The 24,132-nt window shown below is 42.5% G+C and overlaps 1 long non-coding RNA gene across 1 annotated transcript; it reads left to right on the top strand.

Moving 5' to 3' along the window:
• The first annotated feature begins 940 nt into the window (after positions 1-940).
• LOC126291958 (uncharacterized) lies at positions 941-15,777 on the top strand. Its single transcript, XR_007551951.1, has 3 exons — positions 941-1,025; positions 11,291-11,342; positions 15,708-15,777. It is a non-coding gene; the product is annotated as an uncharacterized LOC126291958 (long non-coding RNA).
• The last annotated feature ends 8,355 nt before the right edge of the window (positions 15,778-24,132 follow it).

Raw genomic sequence — 24,132 nt, 5'->3', positions numbered from 1 at the left:
GGATGTCTTCTTGTAGTAGCGAGGCCTCTAATCCTTGGAAGTTCAGCACTTGATTGGCTTGGAGACTCTTAGCTACAAAAGGGTGTTTGCGTTTCCTTACAGTTCGAATGATTTCCCAAACTCTTCAGGCAAAGAAATCTGACCGAATCTTCGAACGACTCTCTTGGCGACTGAGAAGTTTATGTCACAAGCCAAGAAAGTACGTCCTCGAATCGGAAGGTACCGAGAATCTGCCCTTCATGATAAATGTCAAAAATTGCCTCGTTACCGTGTGGTTGCAATTCTTTCCAGCAAATGCACCGCTGAATATATGCAGTCTGGCGAGCCGCTCGAATTTGCGAGTGCTAATTAACTCGGAAACAGCGCATCGCGTCGAATTCATTTCTGAACAATTATTTCTAAGCACGACTTGCGCTGCAACTCTCTTATATGTTTCTCAGACTGCTTCTGACCAGTCTGTATATTGTAATTACATTTCAGTGCATATGGTCCAAAGATGGTTGCTGTTTGACCGAAACCGATTGAAATTTTTAATAAAAGTACTATTACGATCAAGACTGTTTTAATTTTAAATATTCCATTGATATCGCTGTTTTATTCTCCATAAAAATGGTTTCAAAAATTTCGCTCGAGAAAATATCCCGCAATTGAAGCCGCCAAAAAGGCACGATTGTAATGCAGGGTAGTAGACCCACTAGGGGCTCGACTCGTCAACCGCAAAAGGCGGTAGCAATTACGTTCTCACTGACCACAACAATGTAACGCTAGGAAAAGCACTGACAACTACCTACTACAAGGTAACCCCAGTAACGGTACCTGTTTCGATGATTTTTGCAGCTGGACCGAAGACTTTTTCCGGTATTGCATTCCAACCTTCCTTTGCGGCTATCGCTCCTGTGTGACTTGGAAATGACAACAAAAACTGTTTCTATGCAGGCTACCACAAGGCCGTACCGCGTCCTGGAGCATATAAATATGTCCGCTGGTCAATCATGAGCAACAATCTGACGAACATGAAGCTGCTGGTAAGTCATACTCTCTGTGTTTTCGTTATTTTCACCTGTATATTGGTTAAAATTTTCGCAACGAAGCGAGCTAGGTCGCTACATAGGGATAGCTTGGATATGAAGCAAAAGTTATGGTCTACATCTACATCTACACCCATACTCCGCAAGCCACTTGGCGGTGTTTGGCGGAGGGTACCTCTATCGGTTCTCCCTTCTATTCCAGTCTCGTATTGTTAGCGGAAAGAAATTAGCCGAACGGTCTAGGGCGCTGCAGTCAGGGACTGTGCGGCTGGTCCCGGCGGCGGTTCGAGTCCTCCCTCGTACATGGGTGTGTGTGTTTGTCCTTAGGATAATTTAGGTTCAGTAGTGTGTAAGCTTAGGGACTGATGACCTTAGCAGTTAAGTCCCATAAGATTTCACACTTTTTTTTCGTGGAAAGAAAGATCGTCGGTATGCCTCTGTGTGGGCTCTAATCTCTCTGATTTTATCCTCATGGTCTCTTCGGGAGACATACGTAGGAGGGAGCAATATACTGCTTGATTCCTCGGTGAAGGTATGTTCTCTAAACTTCAACAAAAGCCCGTACCGTGCTCTCTCCTGCAGAGTCTTCCACTGGAGATTATCTATCATCTCCGTAACGCTTTCGCAATTACTAAATGATCCTGTAACAAAGCGCGCTGTTCTCCGTTGGATCTTCTCTATCTTTTCTATCAACCCTATCTGGTACGGATCCCACACTGGTGAGCAATATTCAAGCAGTGGCGAACAAGTGTACTGTAACCTACTTCCTTTGTTTTCGGATTGCATTTCCTTAGGATTCTTCCAATGAATCTCAGTCTGGCACCCGCTTTACCGACGATCAACTTTATATCATCATTCCATTTTAAATCACTCCTAATGCGTACTCCCAGACAATTTATGGAATTAACTGCTTCCAGTTGTTGACCCGCTATACTGTAGCTAAATGATAAGGGATCTTTCTTTCTGTGTATTCGCAGCACATTACACTTGCCTACATTGAGATTTAATTGCCATTCCCTGCACTATGCGTCAATTCGTTGCAGATCCTCCTACATTTCAGGCAACAGCGGTGAGTGTTTCTCTTTGGCACTGATTTTTCGGCTTGTCCTCTTCAAAAGAAGTACAGAGTCACCGAAAACGTGTTATTTTCAAAACGAGAACTTTTCAAATACTCTGCTGTCCAAAATTAAACCAACAAACGGAAATTTTGTAAGGTTGCGTTTATTTTGCCACAGAACATTATACACAGGTTGTAAGGTGTCAAGCAAAGCCAACATCCTGACTTTAAATTAACCAAAGTAGTACGATCAACGAGCAAATGGAATACCACAGCCTAACACAAGAACGCCTAATAGCATTTCATACCTTACCACCGTGAAACAGACGCAGTTCCGAGGGGAGAAACGAGAACAGAATCCGAGAGCACAGCCGTGTAAGGCAGAAGGCCCTACGATAACAGACGGACACCCACATCGCCGGCCGATTGCCAAGAGCACCCCCGGCCCATGTTAAAAGATAGAGTCCTCCAGAAAAATTTCAGTAACTAAGAAACGACACATTTGATTATATGTTGCAATTACGATGTAAACGTAAACTTTTGTGTTCTAACGACTGATACTCATATTCCAAATTTTCTTCAGTGTTTCAAATGTGATTGTACAGTACAGTTAATACGAGTATGTCTAGAGAGAGATAAGCTACTTGTACGGTAACGTAGTTTTCTGTTCCTTACGGGGTTGATTGTGGTGAGTCCGCAAACCATTGGAATGCTTGATTTCGTTGGCCGCCCTCGAACCCCGCTATCAGAGTGACTGATTTCGGTGTGTCTCCGTCCAACTCTTGGCAACACTCACGCTGCCCACCACTTGGCTGCCTGCGGAACACAAACTACAACCGTTGTTGTTGTTGTTGTTGTGGTCCTCAGTCCAAAGACTGGTTTGTTGCAGTTCTCCATGCTACTATATCCTGTGCAAGCTCCTTCATCTCCCAGTACCTACTGCAGCCTACATCCTTCTGAATCTGCTTAGTGTATTCATCTCTTGGTCTCCCTCTACGATTTTTACCCTCCACGCTGTCCTCCAATACTAAATTCGTGTTCCCTCGATGTCTCAGATCATGTCCTACTAACCGATCCCTTCTTCTAGTAAAGTTGTGCCACAATCTCCTCTTCTCCCCAATTCTATTCAGTACCTCCTCATTAGTTATGTGATCTACACATCTAATCTTCAGCATTCTTCTGTAGCAGCACATTTCGAAATCTTCTATTCTCTTCTCGTCTAAACTATTTATCGTCCACGTTTCACTTCCATACATGGCTACACTTCATACAAATTCTTACAGAAACGAATTACTCACACTTAAATCTATGCTCGATGTTAACAAATTTCTCTAATTCAGAAATATTTTCCTTGCCATAGCCTGTCATTTCTACATCGACCATTATCAGTTATTTTGCTCCCCAAATAGCAAAACTCCTTTACTACTTTAAGTGTCTCATTTCGTAATGTAATTCCCTCAGCATCACCCGACTTAATTCGACTACATTCCATTATGCTCGTTTTGCTTCTATTGATGTTCATCTTATATCCTCCTTCCAAGGCACTGTCCATTCCGTTCAACTGCTAATCCAAGTCCTTTGCTGTCTCTCACAGAATTGCAACGTCATCGGCGAACCTCAAAGTTTTTATTTCTTCTCCATGGATTTTAATACCTACTCCGAACTTTTCTTTTGTTTCCTTTATTGCTTGCTCAATAAACAGATCGAATAACATCGGGGAGGGGCTACAACCCTGTCTCACTCCCTTCCCAACCACTGCTTCCCTTTCATGCCCCTCGACTCTTATAACTGCCATGTGCTTTCTGTACAAATTGTAAATAGCCTTTCGCTCCATGTATTTTAACCGTGCCATCTTCAGAATTTGAGATAAAGTATTCCAGTCAACATTGTCAAAAGCTTTCTCTAATTCTGCAAATGCTAGAAGCGTAGGTTTGTCTTTCCTTAATCTTTCTTCTATGATAAGTCGTAGGGTCAGTATTGCCTGACGTGTTCCAACATTTCTACGGAATCCAAACTGATCTTCCCCGAGGTCCGCTTCTACCAGTTTTTCCATTCGTCTGTAAAGAATTCACGTTAGTATTTTACAGCTGTGTCTTATTAAACTGATAGTTCGGTAATTTTCACATCTGTCAACACCTGCTTTCCTTGGGATTGGAATTACTGTATTCTTCTTAAAGTCTGAGGGAATTTCGCCTGTCTCACACATCTTGCTCACCAGATGGTAGTGTTTTGTCAGGACTGGCTCTCCCAAGGCTGTCAGTAGGTCTAATGGAATGTTGTCTACTCCCGGGGCCTTATTACAACCGTTGTAATAAGATAAAATGTGGATACTCACCGCAATCAATAACGCCAGTGGTGATAGACATGGGGACTCACCAGTATCAAGCAATTCAGTAAGAGACAACTATTACATCCTCTTAGTTGTTCCTGGGTCACGCTAAATGTAGTTCCTAACCAGACACAGAAACAGCTAATCATATTGCACTGTACAATCAAATTTGCAACACTGAAGTAAATTTCACATATAAATATCAACAGTTAGAACACAAGCCAAAGAAACTGCTGCTCAAGCCTAATATCAAGCACCGCAGAAGTGCCGCAACACGACGTTGCATGGACTCAATAACGCTCATATCTGAGAAGTCTTGTGGCCAGCGGAAGTGTTTTAACTCAGAGGAATGTTCTTGGAGCCACTCAGTAGCGATTCTGGACGTATGGAGTATCGCATTGCCCAGCTGGAATTGTCAGAATGCGCAATGAGCTCAAATGGATGGAGGTGACCACACGTGTCACGTGTCAGAGACGTATCTAGACGTATCAGAGGTCGCATATCACTCCAAGTGCACGCGCCCCACACCATTACAGAGACTTCACCAACTTGAACCATCCCCTGCTGACATGCAGTGCCGATGGATTAATGAGGTTGACTCTATACCCGTACACTTTCATCCGCTCGATACAATTTGAAACGAGACCCGTCCGACCATGCAACATGTTTTGGTTCAAATGGTTCAAATGGCTCTGTGCACTTTGCGAGTTAACATCTGTGGTCATCAGTCGCCTAGAACTTAGAACTAATTAAACCTAACTAACCTAAGGACATCACACACAACCATGCCCGAGGCAGGATTCTAACCTGTGACCGTAGTAGTCGCGGGGTTCCGGACTGAGCGCCTAGAACCGCGGCCGGCGCTACATGTTTTATCATCAGAAGTCCAGTGTAGGTGACGATGGGCCCAGGCGAGGCGTAAAGCTTTGTGTCGTGGAGTCATCAAAAATACACGAGTGGGCCTTCGTCTCCGAAAGCGCGTATCGATGATGTCTCGTTGAATGGTTTGCATGCTGACACTTGTTGATGGCCCACCATTGAAATCTGCAACAATTTACGGGAGGGTTGCACTTCTGTCACGTTGAACGATTCTCTTCAGTCGTCGTTTGTCCCGTTCTTTCAGGATATTTTCCGGCCGCAGCAATTCCGAGACCTGATGTTTAACAGGATTCCTGATATTCACGGTAGACTCATGACATGGTCGAAAGGGGAAAATCCCCATATAATCACTACCTTGGAGATGCTGTGTCCAATCGCTCGTGCGCCAACTATAAAAACAGTTTCAAACTCACTTAAATGTTGATATCCTGCCATTTTAGTAGCAGTAACCGATCTAACAACTGTGTCAGACAGTTGTTGTCTTACATAGGCGTTGTATTTGAATACTCATGTCTATTCCAGTTTCTTTGGCGCTTCATTGTATTTACATCGTAAATGAAATGTAGAAACAAATGCGTCATTTATTAATTATAAAAACAGACACACTTGATGTTTGGCGATTACACGACTATCTACGACGAACGGTAAACAGTGTTTTAAGTAAACCGTACGTAGTTTTTGGCGTAAAATCGGAATATGCAATAAAAATTGGGGGTTCCCATTTGAATATAGGCAGGAGGGATGGTCAGGAGATGACCAATTGTAGAGCAACCAGATGTCTCATTTAATAATGTTTAACATTTCACCTAGAACATTTTTCTGTCGTACGATGAGTCGTTCTTAAGATATTTAGTTTTCTGAAGTCAATATGTCTGGCGACCGCCGATCTGCTGTAATTTCCCAGTCTAAAACTACTCTGTATGTCTGCCGATCATTTCCTTCATAATATTCAAAAGCAGTGTATGTGTTCAAAGTTCTACTGCAAATGGACGTCAGTGTTACGGGCGTATAATTCAATGGATTAATCCTATTTCTTTTCTTGAGTATTAGTGTGACCCGTCCAATTATGTTTTCTTCACGTACGGATCCTACGTCGAGCGGTTGTACACGATTGCTAAAAATAATTTCACCTGTCTCATACATCTTGCTCACCAGATGGTAGAGTTTTGTCAGGGCTGGCTCTCCGGGGGCCTTGTTTCGACTCAGGTCTTTCAGTGCTCTGTCAAACTCTTCACGCAGTGCCATATCTCCCATTTCATCTTCATCTACGTCCTCTTACATTTCCATACAATTGTCCTCAAGTACATCGCCCTTGTATAGATTCTCTATATACTCCTTCCACCTTTCTGCTTTTCCTTCTTTGCTTAGAACTGGATGTCCACCAAAGCTCTTGATATTCATGCAAGTGGCTCTCCTTTCTCCAAAGGTCTCATTAATTTTTCTGTAGGCAGTATCTACAGGGTGTTTCAAAAATGACCGGTATATTTGAAACGGCAATAAAAACTAAACGAGCAGCGATAGAAATACACCGTTTGTTGCAATATGTTTGGGACAACAGTAAATTTTCAGGCAGACAAACTTTCGAAATTACAGTAGTTACACTTGTCAACAACAGATGGCGCTGCGGCCTGGGAAACTCTATAGTACGATATTTTCCACATATCCACCATGCGTAGCAATAATATGGCGTAGTCTCTGAATGAAATTACCCGAAACCTTTGACAACGTGTCCGGTTGAATGGCTTCACATGCAGATGAGATGTACTGCTTCAGCTGTTCAATTGTTTCTGGATTCTGGCGGTACACCTGGTCTTTCAAGTGTCCGCACAGAAAGAAGTCACAGGGGTTCATGTCTGGCGAATAGGGAGGCCAATCCACGCCGCCTCCTGTATGTTTCGGACAGCCCAAAGCAATCACACAATCATCAAAATATTGATTCAGGAAATTAAAGACGTCGGCCGTGCGATGTGGCCGGGCACCATCTTGCATAAACCACGAGGTGTTCGCAGTGTCGTCTAAGGCAGTTTGTACCGCCACAAATTCACGAAGAATGTCCAGATATCGTGATGCAGTAATCGTTTCGGATCTGAAAAATGGGCCAATGATTCCTTTGGAAGAAATGGCGGCCCAGACCAGTACTTTTTGAGGATGCAGGGACGATGGGACTGCGAAATGGGGCTTTTCGGTTCCCCATATGCGCCTGTTCTGTTTATTGACGAAGCCGTCCAGGTAAAAATAAGCTTCGTCAGTAAACCAAATGCTGCCCACATGCATATCGCTTGCTTTGATACATGAGAAATGAGGAGGTTCTCGAAACAATGGTCGAGGGAAGGAAGTGTGGAGCGAACGTGTGGCAAATATTGATAAGAAGGACGGCAGGGTGATAGGACATATGTTAAGACAACAAGGAATGGCTCCCATGGTCTAGAGGGTGCTGCACAGGCTAAAAACCTCAAGGTAAGACAGAGATTGGACTATATCTGTCAAATAACTGAGGTCGTAGAGCGCAAGTGCTACCATGACATGAAGAGGTTGGCAGACCAGAGGAATTCGTGATGGGCCACATCAAACCAGATTAAAACTGTGTGCCGGACCGAGACTCGAACTCGGATCCTTTGCCTTTCGCGGGCAAGTGCTCTACCATCTAACCTACCCAAGCACGACTCACGCCCCTTCCTCACAGCTTTACTTCTGCCCGCGGAAGGCAAAGGTCCCGAGTTCGAGTCTCGGTCCGACACACAGTTTTAATCTGCCAGGAAGTTTCATATCGGCGCACACTCCGCTGCAGAGTGAAAATCTCATTCTGGAAACACATCAAACCACTCAGAAGACTGATGATACAAACAGAGATGTATCTGCTACATCCAACAACCTCTCTAATCTGATTTTAATGTTGTAGACATTTTCAGCCCCAACCCCTTCCCCACTTGTCACACCTATTACTTCTTCCGGCCCCAAGCTGACTAATCTTGGGTGCTGAAGGATGGTTCTTACAATGCTGCCCACGTGGGTGCGGTCACATCATTAGTTCACCCACAGCTAGGCTACTAGCCAGGCAGCCCTATTATAATTCTGATGAAATGAAATGTTAATAGAACTGGAGTTCATTCTGTATGAAAACAATTTGTTTGTGAAAAATGAAGAAAATGGTTAGCGAAGGTTGAGCGCCAGGAGAAATCAGAACACAGAATAATAAATGAAAATAAATGGAACAAATGATGTGCACTCAAAAAAAAAAAAGACAAATGTCTTGAAAGGATGACATACAGGATTAAATTCTTTGTATGTAATTATACAATAGTAAATATTTCCTACACAGTGATTTGTTTGTACTGAATTTTCTCCTTACACACAGTCGTATGACATTTATTTGCTTTTAGTGGAGACAATACAAAAAGCTGAAGCTCTATAATAATCCTGCTAACTAGACAGGAGAATCCTTTCAGTTAAGTCACTGGTGTGTCATTCCCAGTTTTAATGTTAAGCGACTTATTATTGTCGTTCCTGCTACTTTTTGTCACCCGGTAAGATATATAGCTATGAAACTGTGTGCCGGACAGAGACCTGCCCGCAAAAGGCAAAGGTCCCGAGTTCGAGTCTCGGTCCGGCACAGAGTTTTAATCTGCCAGGAAGTTTCATATCAGTGCACACTCCGCTGCAGAGTGAAAATGTCATTCAAGAAATGTAGCTTAATATGGTACAGGAGAGCATATTCATTGGTGTTAACAATGTAGAAAATATCTTGCCGTGTCAACAATGTTAGTGTATACGGGTGGTAACTGGCCCTGTGTACTAGCAAAATGGTTCAAATGGCTCTGAGCACTATGGGACTTAACTGCTGAGGTCATCAGTCCCCTAGAACTTAGCGAACTACTTAAACCTAACTAACCTAAGGACATCACACACATCCATGCCCGAGAAGGGTTCTAACTTGCGACCGTAGCGGTCGCGCGGTTTCAGACTGTAGCGCCTGGAACCTCTCGGCCACTCCGGCTGTCTGTGTACTAGCATCATTCCTATTTAAGCTCTCTTGTGTGAACTTTCTTGCCCTGTCAAGCTCTTAGTATTATATTACAATCAATCCCTGTAGTGTGTTCCTTGTAAATAATTTTACGAGAACTGCTTTTCTCTTAAAGAGTTGTTTAGTCGCACACAATATGGAATTGTATGAAGAAGAAAGTACACTCCTGGAAATTGAAATAAGAACACCGTGAATTCATCGTCCCAGGAAGGGGAAACTTTATTGACACATTCCTGGGGTCAGATACATCACATGATCACACTAACAGAACCACAGGCACATAGACACAGGCAACAGAGCATGCACAATGTCGGCACTAGTACAGTGTATATCCACCTTTCGCAGCAATGCAGGCTGCTATTCTCCCATGGAGACGATCGTAGAGATGCTGGATGTAGTCCTGTGGAACGGCTTGCCATGCCATTTCCACCTGGCGCCTCAGTTGGACCAGCGTTCGTGCTGGACGTGCAGACCGCGTGAGACGACGCTTCATCCAGTCCCAAACATGCTCAATGGGGGACAGATCCGGAGATCTTGCTGGCCAGGGTAGTTGACTTACACCTTCTAGAGCACGTTGGGTGGCACGGGATACATGCGGACGTGCATTGTCCTGTTGGAACAGCAAGTTCCCTTGCCGGTCTAGGAATGGTAGAACGATGGGTTCGATGACGGTTTAGATGTACCGTGCACTATTCAGTGTCCCCTCGACGATCACCAGAGGTGTACGGCCAGTGTAGGAGATCGCTCCCCACACCATGATGCCGGGTGTTGGCCCTGTGTGCCTCGGTCGTATGCAGTCCTGATTGTGGCGCTCACCTGCACGGCGCCAAACACGCATACGACCATCATTGGCACCAAGGCAGAAGCGACTCTCATCGCTGAAGACGACACGTCTCCATTCGTCCCTCCATTCACGCCTGTCGCGACACCACTGGAGGCGGGCTGCACGATGTTGGGGCGTGAGCGGAAGACGGCCTAACGGTGTGTGGGACCGTAGCCCAGCTTCATGGACACGGTTGCGAATGGTCCTCGCCGATACCCCAGGAGCAACAGTGTCCCTAATTTGCTGGGAAGTGGCGGTGCGGTCCCCTACGGCACTGCGTAGGATCCTACGGTCTTGGCGTGCATCCGTGCGTCGCTACGGTCCGGTCCCTTGTCGACGGGCACGTGCACCTTCCGCCCACCACTAGCGACAACATCGATGTACTGTGGAGACCTCACGCCCCACGTGTTGAGCAATTCGACGGTACGTCCACCCGGCCTCCCGCATGCCCACTATACGCCCTCGCTCAAAGTCCGTCAACTGCACATACGGTTCACGTCCACGCTGTCGCGGCATGCTACCAGTGTTAAAGACTGCGATGGAGCTCCGTATGCCACGGCAAACTGGCTGACACTGACGGCGTCGGTGCACAAATGCTGCGCAGCTAGCGCCATTCGACGGCCAACACCGTGGTTCCTGGTGTGTCCGCTGTGCCGTGCGTGTGATCATTGCTTGTACATCCCTCTCTCAGTGTCCGGAGCAAGTATGGTGGGTCTGACACACCGGTGTCAATGAGTTATTTTTTCCATTTCCAGGAGTGTATTAATACAAAATCGCAAGTGCAATGCTACTGCAGTGCTTCTGTTGGTAATCAACTTACGAATTCCCAAAATTCGAATGATAGATGCTACAAATCGTCCTGCTGTAGCAGCCTCTGAATGTGATCTACATTTTTGGGAGGATAACGGGTTGTTACAGCTGTTGCCAATGCTTTGTTTATTACTAAATTATATTCTATGTCTTTACTCTTATTAATATGAACTTGTGTCCAAGTTGGGTTTTTTGGCATTAAATGCTACTGAGACATTGTCGTCTTTGAGATTTCCTGTACAACAACACTTTGCTCTGTACATTAGTAGTAGCCATTACTGATACTGTGGTTTCTGGAGAGACGTGCCACTTGTGTATAATGAATCCTCTTTCCGTGTGACAGGTGTCTGTCCTGTTGGTGGCTGCTGTGGTTGTGGTGTTGGTGGACGCAGGAGGTGAGTGTTGCGTAGCTGCGCATGGCAGAGACAACGTACAATAAAATACTGTCATTTCGTAATTTCAAGTACTGCTTGTTAGTAGCCATTTAAGTAACATTGTCATTAGTGAAAAATTTACATTTTTATTTCCTTGATGAAATAATAAAGCTAAAAATCCTTACTGAAGATAATCACAAATATAAGTTTAGGTATGTTTGTTTTATAACTGTTCCTCAGACAGCTTATACAGCTTTTTATTTATACTTGGATAGTGATTTATTTATACATCCATCTTCCAACCCTGATGTCCATGGTGAGATGGCGGCGTTAATACAGTAGTTCCTTACACTAAGTATTAAACAATTTTGTACAATTAACAATTATTGTGGCTGCTACCTAACAAAGAATATCTATGTCATAAGATGCCTGTTTAGCTAAAACAGCCACAAGAGTAAAAAAATAGATTAATTGTGTTTCTAGATCAGATTACACTACGCTATGTTGTCAACTGACATCATGGTGACACTATGGATGTATATCACATATTTTCTGACTTGGTCGAGAAATATGTTCTTGCGATCAAAATTATTGTCGTACACAGCTTCCAATGGATTTGCAATCTGACAGATCGTAATGCAATGCTGTAAATATCAACTACACTGAAGTTTCATGTTTCATAGCTGTGACAATTCACTGACATGTTTTCCACTGACCACCTATTTATTTATCCGTTTTGTAAATTGAAACGCCTTTTTCTTTCTGCAGTCTATATTTATTTATGTTCCACACATTACGCCATATACATTAAGGCGTTTTCAGGGCATTTAGTCTGGAGCAGTACAGATTTGTTTTTTCCTATGAGATATTTATAAATCGTAAAAAAGAGCTTTATTTTCATAAAAATCATGGAGTATCAGTATATTGCCCTTGCGCCCTGTGACACCTTCATATACATACAGTTCGACTGTTGCTCTGGCCATCCCGTTTCGAACCGACGTGAAACATCTGACAATGGGTTGCAAAAAGGCTGGTATGCCTCCTCTACTTACCACCCGCTATCACTAGAAAGAAAACTGACGTTCTACGGATCGGAGCCTGGAATGTCAGATCCCTTAATCGGACAGGTAGGTTAGAAAATTTAAAAAGGGAAATGGATATGTTAAAATTAGATACAGTGGGCATTAGTGAAGTTCGGTGGCAGGAGTAACAAGACTTCTGTTCAGGTATTTACAGGGTAATAAATACAATATCAAATAGGGGTAATGCAGGAGTAGATTTAATAATGAATAAAAATAGGAGCACAGATAGGCTACTACGAACAACGTAGTGAAAGCATTTTTGTAGCCAAGATAGACACAAACCCCACGCCTACAACAGTAGTACAAGTTTATGTGCCTACTAGTGCTGCAGATTATGAAGAGACTGAATAAATGTATGATACGATAAAGGAAATTATTCAGGTTGTTAAGGGAGACGCAAATTTAGTAGTCATGTGTGACTGTAATTCGATAATAGGAAAAGGAAGAGAAGGAAACGTAGTAGGTGAAAATGGAATGTGGGTAAGGCATGAAAGACGAAGCCACCTGGTAGAATTCTGCACAGAGCATGACTTAATCATAGCTAACACTTGGTTCAAGAATCATGAAAGAAGGTTGTATACGTGAAGGAGGCATGGAGATACTGGAAGATTTCAGATAGGTTATATAAGGGTAAGACAGAATTTGGGAACCAGTTTTTAAGACATTTCCAGGTGCAGATGTGGACTCTGACTACAATTTATTGGTTAAGAACTGTAGATTAAAACTGAAGAAACTGCCAAAAGGTATCAATGTAAGGAAATTGGACCTGGATAAACTGAAAGAACCAGAGGTTGTAGAGAGTTTCAGAGAGACCATTAAGAAACGATTGACAAATACGGAGAAAAGAAATACAATAGAAGAAGAATGGACAGCTTTGAGAGATGAAATAGTGGTGCAGCAGATGATGAAGTAGAAAGAGGATGAGGCCTAGTAGAAATCCTTGGGTAGCAGAAGAGATATTGAATTTAATTAATGAAAGGAGAAAATATTAAATGCAGTAAACGAAGCAAGCAAAAATGAGACCGACAGGAAGTGGAAAATGGCTAAGCAAGGATGGATAAAGAACAAATGTAAGGATGTTGAGGCATATACTACTATGGGGTAAGATAGCTACTGCCTAAAGGAAAATTAAAGCGACTTTTACAGAAAACAGAACCACCTGAATGAATATCAAGAGATCAAATGGGAAACCAGTCCTAAGCAAAGAAGAGAAAGCAGAAATGTGGAAGGAGTATGTAGAGGATCTGTACGAGGTAGATGTACTTGAGGACAATATTATGGAAATGGAAGATGATGTAGATGAAGATGAAATGGGAGATAGGATACTCTGACCACAATTTGACAGAGCACTGAAAGACGTAAGCCAAAAAAGGCCCCACTAGTGCTAATAACCTTGGGAGTGCCACCCAAAACTAAACTCTACCATCTGGTGAACAAGATGTATGAGACAGGAGAAATACCATCAGACTTCAAAAAAATGTAATAAAACCAATTCCAAAGAAAGCAGGTGTCGGTAGGTGTTAAAATAGACAAACTATCATTTTAATAATTCATGGCTGGAGAATACTAACACAAATTCCTTACAAACGCATGGAAAAACTTGTAGAACTGACCTGAGGGAAGATCAGTTTGGATTCCGTAGAAATGTTGGAATACACGAGGCAGTACTGACCCCATGATTTATCTTAGAAGATGGATTAAGGAAAGGCAAACCTACGTTTATAGCATTTGTAGACATAGGGAAAGCTTTTCACAATGTTGACTGAAATACTCACTTTCGAATTGTGAAGTTGGCAGGGGTAAAATACAGGGAGCGAAACGCTATTTACAGTTTGTACAGAAGACAGATGGTAGTTATAAGAGTCAAGGGCCAAGAAAGGGAATCAGTGGTTGAGAACGGAGTAAGACAGGGTTGAAGCCTATCCCCAATGTAATTCAATGTGTATATTCAGCAAGCAATAAAGGAAACAAAAGAAAAACTTGGAGTAGGGATTAAAGGTCAGAGAGAAGAAATAAAACTTGCTGATGACATTCTAATTCTGTCAGAGACAGCAAAAGGACCTGGAAGAGCAGTTGAATGGAATGAACACTGTCTTGAAAGAAGAATATAAGATGAACATCAACCAAAGTAAAACAAGTATAATGGAATGTAGTCGAATTAAATCAGGTGATACTGAGGAAATTATATTAGGAAATGAGATATTTGAAGTAGTAGATGCGTTTTGCTATTTGGGGAGCAAAATAACTGATGATGGTCGAAGTAGAAATGACTGGCTATGGCATGGAAAGCGTTTCTGAAGAAGAGAAATTTGTTAACATCGAGTATAGATTTAAGTGGCAGGAAGTCTTTTCTGAAAGTATTTTTGTGGAGTGTAGCCATATATGGAAGTGAAACATGGACTGTAAATAGTTTAGACACGAAGAGAATAGAAGCTTTCGAAATGTGGTGCTACAGAAGAATGCTGAACATTAGATTGATAGATCACGTAACTAACCAGGAGGTGCTGATTAGAATTTTGGAGAAGAGAAATTTGTTGCACAACCCGACTAAAAGAAGGGGTCGATTGGTAGGACACGTTCTGAGACATCAAGGGATCACCAATGTAATATTTGAGTGAATCGGGTAAATTTCGCACCCTGTTGCAGCAGAGCCAGCAGAATTAAGTTCCATCCACCCTATTTAAGGGTGTGGAAGCATGTGATGGCTTGTCACAGAGGTTGTTCCAACCTCCTTGCTTCAATATTGAGGGTTTATCAGTGGGGTGTGGGACAAAGTACGCAAAGCTCACATAGCAAATCATTTGTTAGATTTGAACAGCAATGGTCGTGTCCCCCTCCCCCCCCCCCCCCCCTCCCACAGGAATGAGGATGGTAGTGGAATCCATTGTCCTTGGGTGGTCTGTGTCCCAGCAACACCTGTAAAGAGCACAATGTGGCCTGGAGGGAGCGTTGTTACCAGAAGGCCAGCCCTGCTCGACATGCTGTGACACATAATTAGTGTAATACTGTAGTAAATGTTTACAGAAATACACAGTGACTATTCATTCAATGGGCAATAACCTCCAAAAATTGGCTTTCATTGTTTCCCAAATTAGCTACAACTTCACAATTTCGTGCATTTTTCCTTCTGTACTGTATAAGGACAATAAGTATAATTCAGTTATTTTGGGCATGGACGTAAGTTTTTAATTGCCAGCAATGTATATTAAGAAGCTGCAGTGTTCCATTGTTAACATTGTTTTATGCCAGACAAGTAATTGTGTTCAAAGCTTTCTAACACCTGTGTTCTTCATCATGTTTCAAGGTAAAGGCGGTGGGAAAGGAGGTGGCAGAGGTAGAGGCCAGTCAGGTGGCGGTGGCAGCAGTGGTGGCGGTGGTGGTGGCGGCGGCGGTGGTGGTGGTGGTGGTGGCAGCAGCAGTGGCGGAGGTGGCAGCAGTGGTGGAGGTGGCAAGAGTGGTGGGGGTGGCAGTGGAAGTGGTGGGGGTGGCAGCAGTGGTGGGGGTGGAAAGAGTGGTGGAGGTGGCAGTGGAAGTGGTGGGGGTGGCAGCAGTGGTGGGGGTGGCAGCAGTGGTGGGCGTGGCAGCGGTGGTGGGGGTGGCAGCGGTGGTGGGGGTGGCAGTGGAAGTGGCGGAGGTGGTGGAAAGGGGAAAGGGAAACGCAGCCTGCTGCTGGAGCCCCTGCCACGTGCCGTGATCCACGGCCCCGTGCCCGCCTACCCCCACCTCTACGTGCCAGTGCTGCCCTACGGCTACGTCAATCACCACAATCCTGTCCTCCACGGATAGAAGCAAGTCTTAAAGGCCAGCAAATGAAGAGTGAATGCCCAGTTCCTGAGTAGCAGTAATGCTGAACAATCCAAGGAGGAACAACTAGGAATTCAATACCACATTGTAAAAATCTTTATTATTGTTGAAAAGAGGATAAAAATAAAGTCACAGTGTACTTTCGATTTACAGATTTACTTATTTGTATTGTAACATTTCTGCTATGGATATATAACCCATTTGATGTAAAATGATGTAATATAAAGGAAAAAATATATTAGAAGGGAATAGAAACGAGAGCCGATCTTCATTGGGTGTACTGAACTGAATTCTACAGGTTGGTGGCGAAGTGGCTTATACTCGTCACTTTTAGTGTAGTCAGTCTTAAGCTTATGTCAAAGAACCATTTTAGCCACCATTTTTTACAGTTACCATCCAACATTTAAGGAAAAAACTTAAACAGATTCACTGTAAGTATAGTTTTTCTGAACTTTACAACAGATGATTTACATCTGTTATTTTATTTCCCGCTGAAGTATTAATTTCAAATATGCAAGAATAAAAACTTCAATTCCAAATTAGTGCTTCCTAGAAGAGAGGTAATTGAGGGCATAATCTTTTACTGATATTTGGGGCAAAATCTGTTTCACAGTGTGAACTAAGGACATTCGAGTTCCAGGGAATGCAGGACCCAGATACAAGTTGAAAAAACATTAGAGGAGTGCAACAGTCGCCTAACAGAATGGAGCCAACAGCCTGTGGCTATCGAGACGAATGCAGAAAATTCTGGGGAAATATATTCATTTTATAAAATACATAACACACAAATGCTGACTTAACTTATATTTTTTCCTAACAGTTTTGGTCATAAACCATGTACTTGGTCCTGTAAGAAAATTATGTCAAAATTTAGAAAAGAAATGACCGACAAGTTCTCAAGATTATATGTAATATAATAGCAGAACAATTGCTTACGTCGAAAATTTAATCTGCAACCAATGTACGTATCAAAAATGTAAGTATTTTTCACCTCAAACATTACAAGTATGATACCTGTGTGAACAACAACTAACAGAAGGGAACTATCACGACATACGCTGGCATTACAGGGTCAGAACTCATAATAAACAATTCAAAGATCAAGGAATATGAAGACATTACATTCATAAGAAGGATGAAGATAATACTAATTAGACATACTGCAAATATCCAGTCCTGCTAACATACATAAATAAAAGCTATTAAGTCCATTTAGAGATTTTTTTAGCAAAAAGGACCGTGAAGTAACACGAACTATTAAACCCAGTATCTGAAATATTTTCAGCAAATTATCACAGTCACTGTCATTTGAAACGATAAGAACAGGTATAACCAGTGTTACACTTTAGCCTTTATGATGACAAAAGATGTTGTTACCATAAAGCAATTAATTATGTAAGGCAAAAAACCCTTATGTAATGTAATGTTTGTTATTTGGTCTTCGTGAAATGTTTAGTTGGAGTACAGTTTTGTTACGAGATGTATGATTAATGTTACTTTTATCCTGCTATGAATGTAATATCTTCATAATCCTTGATCTTTAAATTATTTACTATGAGTTCAGGCCCTGTAATGTCAGTCTATGTCTCTTACTGGTTCTCTTCAGTTAGCTGTTCTCCATATCATTTGTCTAAAGTTCGAAATGAATGGTACTTTTAGTTTTGATATGTAGTGCTGGCTGCAGATTAATTTTTCGCTATAAGTAATAAACCTGTCAGAATATTATGTAAATAAAGTCAGAATTTGCGTGCCATGCACTTTATAAACTGTTTACAAGCTGTAACTGCCTTAATACATAGAAATTTATTGAAGCAGCCATCGTGAAGATCTGTTGTGGATAGATCAACGTGTGTGCGCGCTCGTGTGTGTGTGTGTGTGTGTGTGTGTGTGTGTGTGTGTGTGTGACTACTATTGCATTGTGGTGAACGAAAAATTGGGAATGGAAACTGGCTGGTGGTTGTGTGAACTTATATCCTTAATAATATTTAAATATATTTATTAATCAATTTCAACAACTGCAAATGCATGCATAAGATGACACAAGTAAGGTATTTAATGCTCAGTTTACTAAAATGCAAAATTTAGTATCCAACATAATAGAAGATATGAAAATATAATCTGTCCCTTATATTTTCACAAGTCTTAAATAAACGGAGCAAGAAATACTACACAACAAGAAATATTAAAGCACAACTGCAGAAGGAGAATAAAAGAAAAGAATAGTCAATTTTAGCGAATACAATAGCCTTAAATATGCCCAATGAAAAGGCAACATTGTACCTAACACTAAACAAACAAGTACCGAGAGACCAAAACTCAGCAATAGAATACGGCAGTTCAACTCTTCTGGGCAGAATAAGTGAGAACAACAAAACAGTGAATGACACAACAAGGGATGATTAAAATTTCACTGACTAAGACAGTAATAAAATAAAATTTTCCCACTATAATACAGTAGGTCGTACAGGTCCTAACCATAGCTGTAAAATTGTGATCTCTTGGTTATTTAATGTGCCCAACAAAGACACACTAAAAGACTGCACTGATCACAACCATCGCAATTCGCTTTAACTGTCAGAGCCAAACTCACATCACAGTTAACAAAAGTAGACTCCTGGCCGTACTCCATTCCCTGGATTCATGAAGCAAAGTACTGTCTACTACTCCAAACCTCAATAATGCCCAGTGTTGACAGCAAACCGCCCCCCAGCCTAAACTGTAAGTCCAACAGCCTGCCTCCCTGTTATCCTCCACAACTTCTTCCTTCACTATGTCTAGCTGCCTGCTGCCCTGTTCAGAGGCTGCCAGCTGCATTGTATCTCAACAGACCACCCTGACACTCTTCGTCCCCAGTGTGGCTCCCTGTGACAACAGCAGCTGCCCTGTCCTGCACACACAAGGTCGCTATGAGAAACATCTCCCTAGACCATCCATACTGGAACATAAAAAAGCTCAGACAGTGCTACCTGGACAGACTGGTACCACAAACAGGTCTTGCCTGCGAATGGTGCTCGGATCTGGTACAAACCTGGAGTTGCGCTCTACCATGACAACTGTTCAGTAGTTTTGGGATAGTACATAAAATGGTGTAGTAAGTGGTAGGATTATGTGTAGAATTGGTAGCTGTGGTACCTTGTGTCAGTACCACCGCCTCATGGTGTATCAAGGTCGGTTTCTGCCTCATGCTGGTACTGGTTGCACAGACTCTGTCTGAACCAGTGGTGCATGTCCACTGACCCACATTTCCAGCAGCTCTGTATTGAGAGCGCCCTCATCTGTTGCAATACGAGGTGCATTCAAGTTCTAAGGCCTCCGATTTTTTTTCTCCGGACTGGAAAGAGATAGAGACATGCGCATTGTTTTAAAATGAGGCCGCGTTCATTGTAAATACGTCCCAGAGATGGCAGCACCGTACGGCAGATGGAATTTTACCGCCAGCGATGAGAATGAGAACTGATTTAAATACTTAAAATGGCGACGTTTTCCTTACTTGAACAGCGTGCAACCATTCGTTTTCTGAATTTGCGTGGTGTGAAACCAAATGAAATTCATCGACAGTTGAAGGAGACATGTGGTGATGGAGTTATGGATGTGTCGAAAGTGCGTTCGTGGGTGCGACAGGTTAATGAAGGCAGAACATCGTGTGACAACAAACCGAAACAACCTCGGGCTCGCATAAGCCTGTCTGACGACATGATCGAGAAAGTGGAGAGAATTGTTTTGGGGGATCACCGAATTACTGTTGAACAGATCGCCTCCAGAGTTGGCATTTCTGTCTGTTCTGTGCGTACAATCCTGCATGAGGACCTGAAAATGCGAAAAGTATCATCCAGGTGGGTGCCACGAATGCTGACGGACAACCACACGGCTGCCCGTGTGGCATGTTAACGAGCAATGTTGACGCGCAACGACAGCTTGAATGGGACTTTCTTTTCGTCAGTTGTGACAATGGATGAGACGTGGATGCCATTTTTCAATCCAGAAACAAAGCGCCAGTCAGCTCAATGGAAGCACACAGATTCACCGCCACCAAAAAAATTTCAGGTAACCGCCACTGCTGAAAAAATGATGGTGTCCATGTTCTGGGACAGTGAGGGCGTAATCCTTACCCATTGCGTTCCAAAGGGCACTACGGTAACAGGTGCATCCTACGAAAATGTTTTGAAGAACAAATTCCTTCCTGCACTGCAATAAAAACGTCCGGGAAGGGCTGCGCGTGTGCTGTTTCACCAAGACAACGCACCCGCACATCGAGCTAACGTTACACAACAGTTTCTTCGTGATAACAACTTTGAAGTGATTCCTCATGCTCCCTACTCACCTGACCTGGCTCCTTGTTACTTTTGGCTTTTTCCAACAACGAAAGACACTCTCCGTGGCCGCACATTCACCAGCCGTGCTGCTATTGCCTCAGCGATTTTCCAGTGGTCAAAACAGTCTCCTAAAGAAGCCTTCACCGCTGCCATGGAATCATGGCGTCAGCGTTGTGAAAAATGTGTACGTCTGCAGGGCGATTACGTCGAGAAGTAACGCCAGTTTCATCGATTTCGGGTGAGTAGTTAATTAGAAAAAAAATCGGAGGCCTTAGAACTTGAATGCACCTCGTAGAAGACAGCCGCCGGCAGTCGCTCAACCTCATTAGCTCTTGGAGCATCATCGCACTGATACCATAGTTCACGCTGTAGTTGATAGAGTCTCGTCTTGGCTGATGTTGTGACAGCTGAACTATTCTTTTCTTGCTGCGTTATTTGTAATGAGTCTCTGTATGTTTGGAGAAATGTAAGTTAAGTAAATCGTCTGTTCGTTGCGTTATATTGTTTACTAATCATTTCTGCTCCTGTCGCCGGCCGTAGTGGCCGTGCGGTTTTACGCGCTTCAGTCTGGGACCGCGCGACCGCTACGGTCGCAGGTTCGAATCGTGCCTCGGGCATGGATGTGTGTGATGTCCTTAGGTTAGTTAGGTATAATTAGTTCTAAGTTGTAGGCGACTGATGACCTCAGAAAGTTAAGTCGCAGAGTGGTCAGAGCCGTTTGAACCATTTCTGGTCCTGTCCACCTTTCCTATGACGACAGGTGCCACACCAGTCTGTGGTCACCCTTCCTCACTGTTGCGTATGAAGCTGTACACAATACTACCATTGGTATGGAAAGAAAAATAAATGAATGCGTGAGGGAGAAACAAGGAGCTATCGACTTCTCTTTGTTTTTATATGTTTGTTCGTTTCTTTTGCAAATAATTAGAATCACACATCGTTCAGTGTTAGTCCATTGTGTATTTTATATCTTTACGAAATATGAATTTGTTTTATAAGTGGTAAAAATTTGTTGACCGTGTAACATCTGCGCTTTTATGTAACCAAACCATTTACTTTCGATACAAGTGCAGATTACGTACATCATGATCAAAAACAACAGTTTTCTGTTATTATTGAAAACTCTTAAGTTGTTTATGGATAATAGAAACATATTTTATATATTCAGAATGAGATTTTCACTCTTCAGTGCGCTGATATGAAACTTCCTGGCAGATTAAAACTGTGTGTCCGACCGAGACTCGAACTCGGGACCTTTGCCTTTCACGGGAAGTGCTCTACCATCTTTTTTTTCCTTGTTTTTTTTTCACAAAAACGGTATCAAAAATGGCTACAATGAAATGACATAAATAAGGTAACAGATAATTGCAGTCATAAATTACAGCATTCAAAGAATGAGTCTTTAGCAGTAGCACAATTTAGCACCTTCACTGTCACCTTCAGCTGGTGGCAGTCCAGCATGCACATTTTCTTCTTCTGCTGCCGGTTCCTCTTCATCATTTCCCAGACCCAAATTAATCATTCAGTAAATCCTTGATGTGTGTTCCTTCCAGGGTAAATTACGTGGACAGAATAGCAGTCCGGAACAGCGACATCGCAAAATACTTCTGCCTTGTTATTTTTCTCAGTTCTAGCCTTCTAAACACATCCATAGGGAGTTTAAGATTTTCCTTTATATCAGACACCAGATGTTTCTAGCCATATTCTTGTATCTGCTGTACTACTGATGTATTTTTCATGTGTGACCCATACCCTCTCTACTGAAGATCCAGTTCCTAAACTATACCCATTCTGTTGAAGACAATTCGGAGCATGTTAGCATATTTCTTATTGTGATTCTTATATTTAAGTATTTTCTCGAATTCATTTTCCATATACATCTTCTATTCAACATGTTCATCGCTCCCAATATTGTTAAAAACATAACTTGTATATTTGCCCATTAACCAAATCACAGCGTTATTTTTTGCCCGAGGGTAACTTTCCTCTGGTCTGAAGAAAATGTTAGTCGGTACATTGTTTGCTGAAGTTATTGTTATTTGAGCAATTTTCTCCCTGGTCCACCTCCAGTTGATAATCCGATCTCCACATGTGTAACGATGAGGCACACTATCAACGAGGTTGCATTTGCTGCAGAGGTTAGTGTCACTTAAACCGATGGCAAAGAGACGCTCATTAGTGCTTACGATGTTATTGACTACCTTGTACCACGCTGTTCTCACGTCAAATCAGAGAACATCACTACTGATATTTTTCCAGACCACATTCCATGCTATTCCAGCATATTTAGTTTCTATGTTATTTTTCCTTTCATGTTTCCGTCTTTCAGCTAAAATCGCCTTTGCTGTAACGTTTTTGGAGTTTAAAAGCTTTTTGCTGAGATAACTTAGTTCAAGATAATACTCCCTAATGTGTTTCAGCTTAAAACTTATTTTTTATATATTTATCGGTGGCTCTACACTTTCTGACTGCCGGACAATATCGTATAGTTTTGCTGTAATGCACCCTGGATCATTATACATTATGCTCCATGTTCGTTTGACATACAATGCCATCGCTTTAGACTTGATGTCGGTTAGACCCATTCCTCCATTGCTCGGACCCAAAATTGCTGTCTTCACCGGCACTCGAAACAATTCCCCTTTCCACAAGAACTTTGCTAAGGTGGACATGATCGTCTTCGCCACAATAGATGGAATGGGGAGAACCTGTGCTATGTAGTAGGCCTTGGATAGAATATACGTGTTGATAAACAGTATTCTCTGGAACTGGTCTATGCTACATTGGCAGTTTTCAATCAAAGCTCCCTTGATTTTTCTTGCCACCTCCCGCCAATTTATTGCTATCATTTTTAAAAAGAAAGTTGTCAATGCCATTCCAAGAGCTTTGTGTTCATTAACATGGTTCGACCACTCAATGCGCAAGTTAGCAAGCCGCTTTATATTTAGAAATTTACTTTTTGTTTTCATTTACCCTTCCACCTGATTGCGGGGCAGTATTTTGCAAGTATCGTCTCTAGTTGTGTCACACCTGTTTGGTCTCTGATGATTACGCCTACCTCATCAGCGTAAGCACCTACCACGGTCTTTGTTCCTTGAATGGTAATGCCTGTCAGCCTGTGCTGTAGCTGTCTCAAGAAAGGTTCCAGCGATATAACGAACAGGAACATGGATAAGGGGCTTCCTTGGGTAACACCCCTTTTTACTTCAATTTTTTTTTTTGTCAGTTGACAGCGGAGATTTGTGCAGTAACACCCATTGTCATGTTCTTGATGATGTCGATGGTTTTTGGCCGGAAGTGCATTCGGCGCATTGTCTCTATCAGGTATTTGTGATTAATTTGATCAAATGCCTTATGGAAGTCTATGAAAAGCAGTCCACATTTTATGTTACTTGCCTGCGCTAGCGCAATGACGTCGCGATACAAAGCCGCAGTTTGTAAAATCGTCCTTCTAAAAGCACATGTCTGCTGTTGGCCTATGATGTCAGCGGTGCATGGTGTAAAGCGTTTGTTAAATACTCGAGCTATAATTTTATAATCCGAATTTAAAAGCGAAATCGGCCGTAGGTTGTTTACTTTTTTTGCAACCTCTGTTCTTCGGGGTCAACACGA

Source organism: Schistocerca gregaria, chromosome 9, assembly GCF_023897955.1.
Source record: "Schistocerca gregaria isolate iqSchGreg1 chromosome 9, iqSchGreg1.2, whole genome shotgun sequence".
Taxonomy (NCBI): domain Eukaryota; kingdom Metazoa; phylum Arthropoda; class Insecta; order Orthoptera; family Acrididae; genus Schistocerca; species Schistocerca gregaria.
The sequence above is the reverse complement of the archived record's forward strand: the minus strand, read 5'-3'. Positions and strand labels throughout refer to the sequence as shown.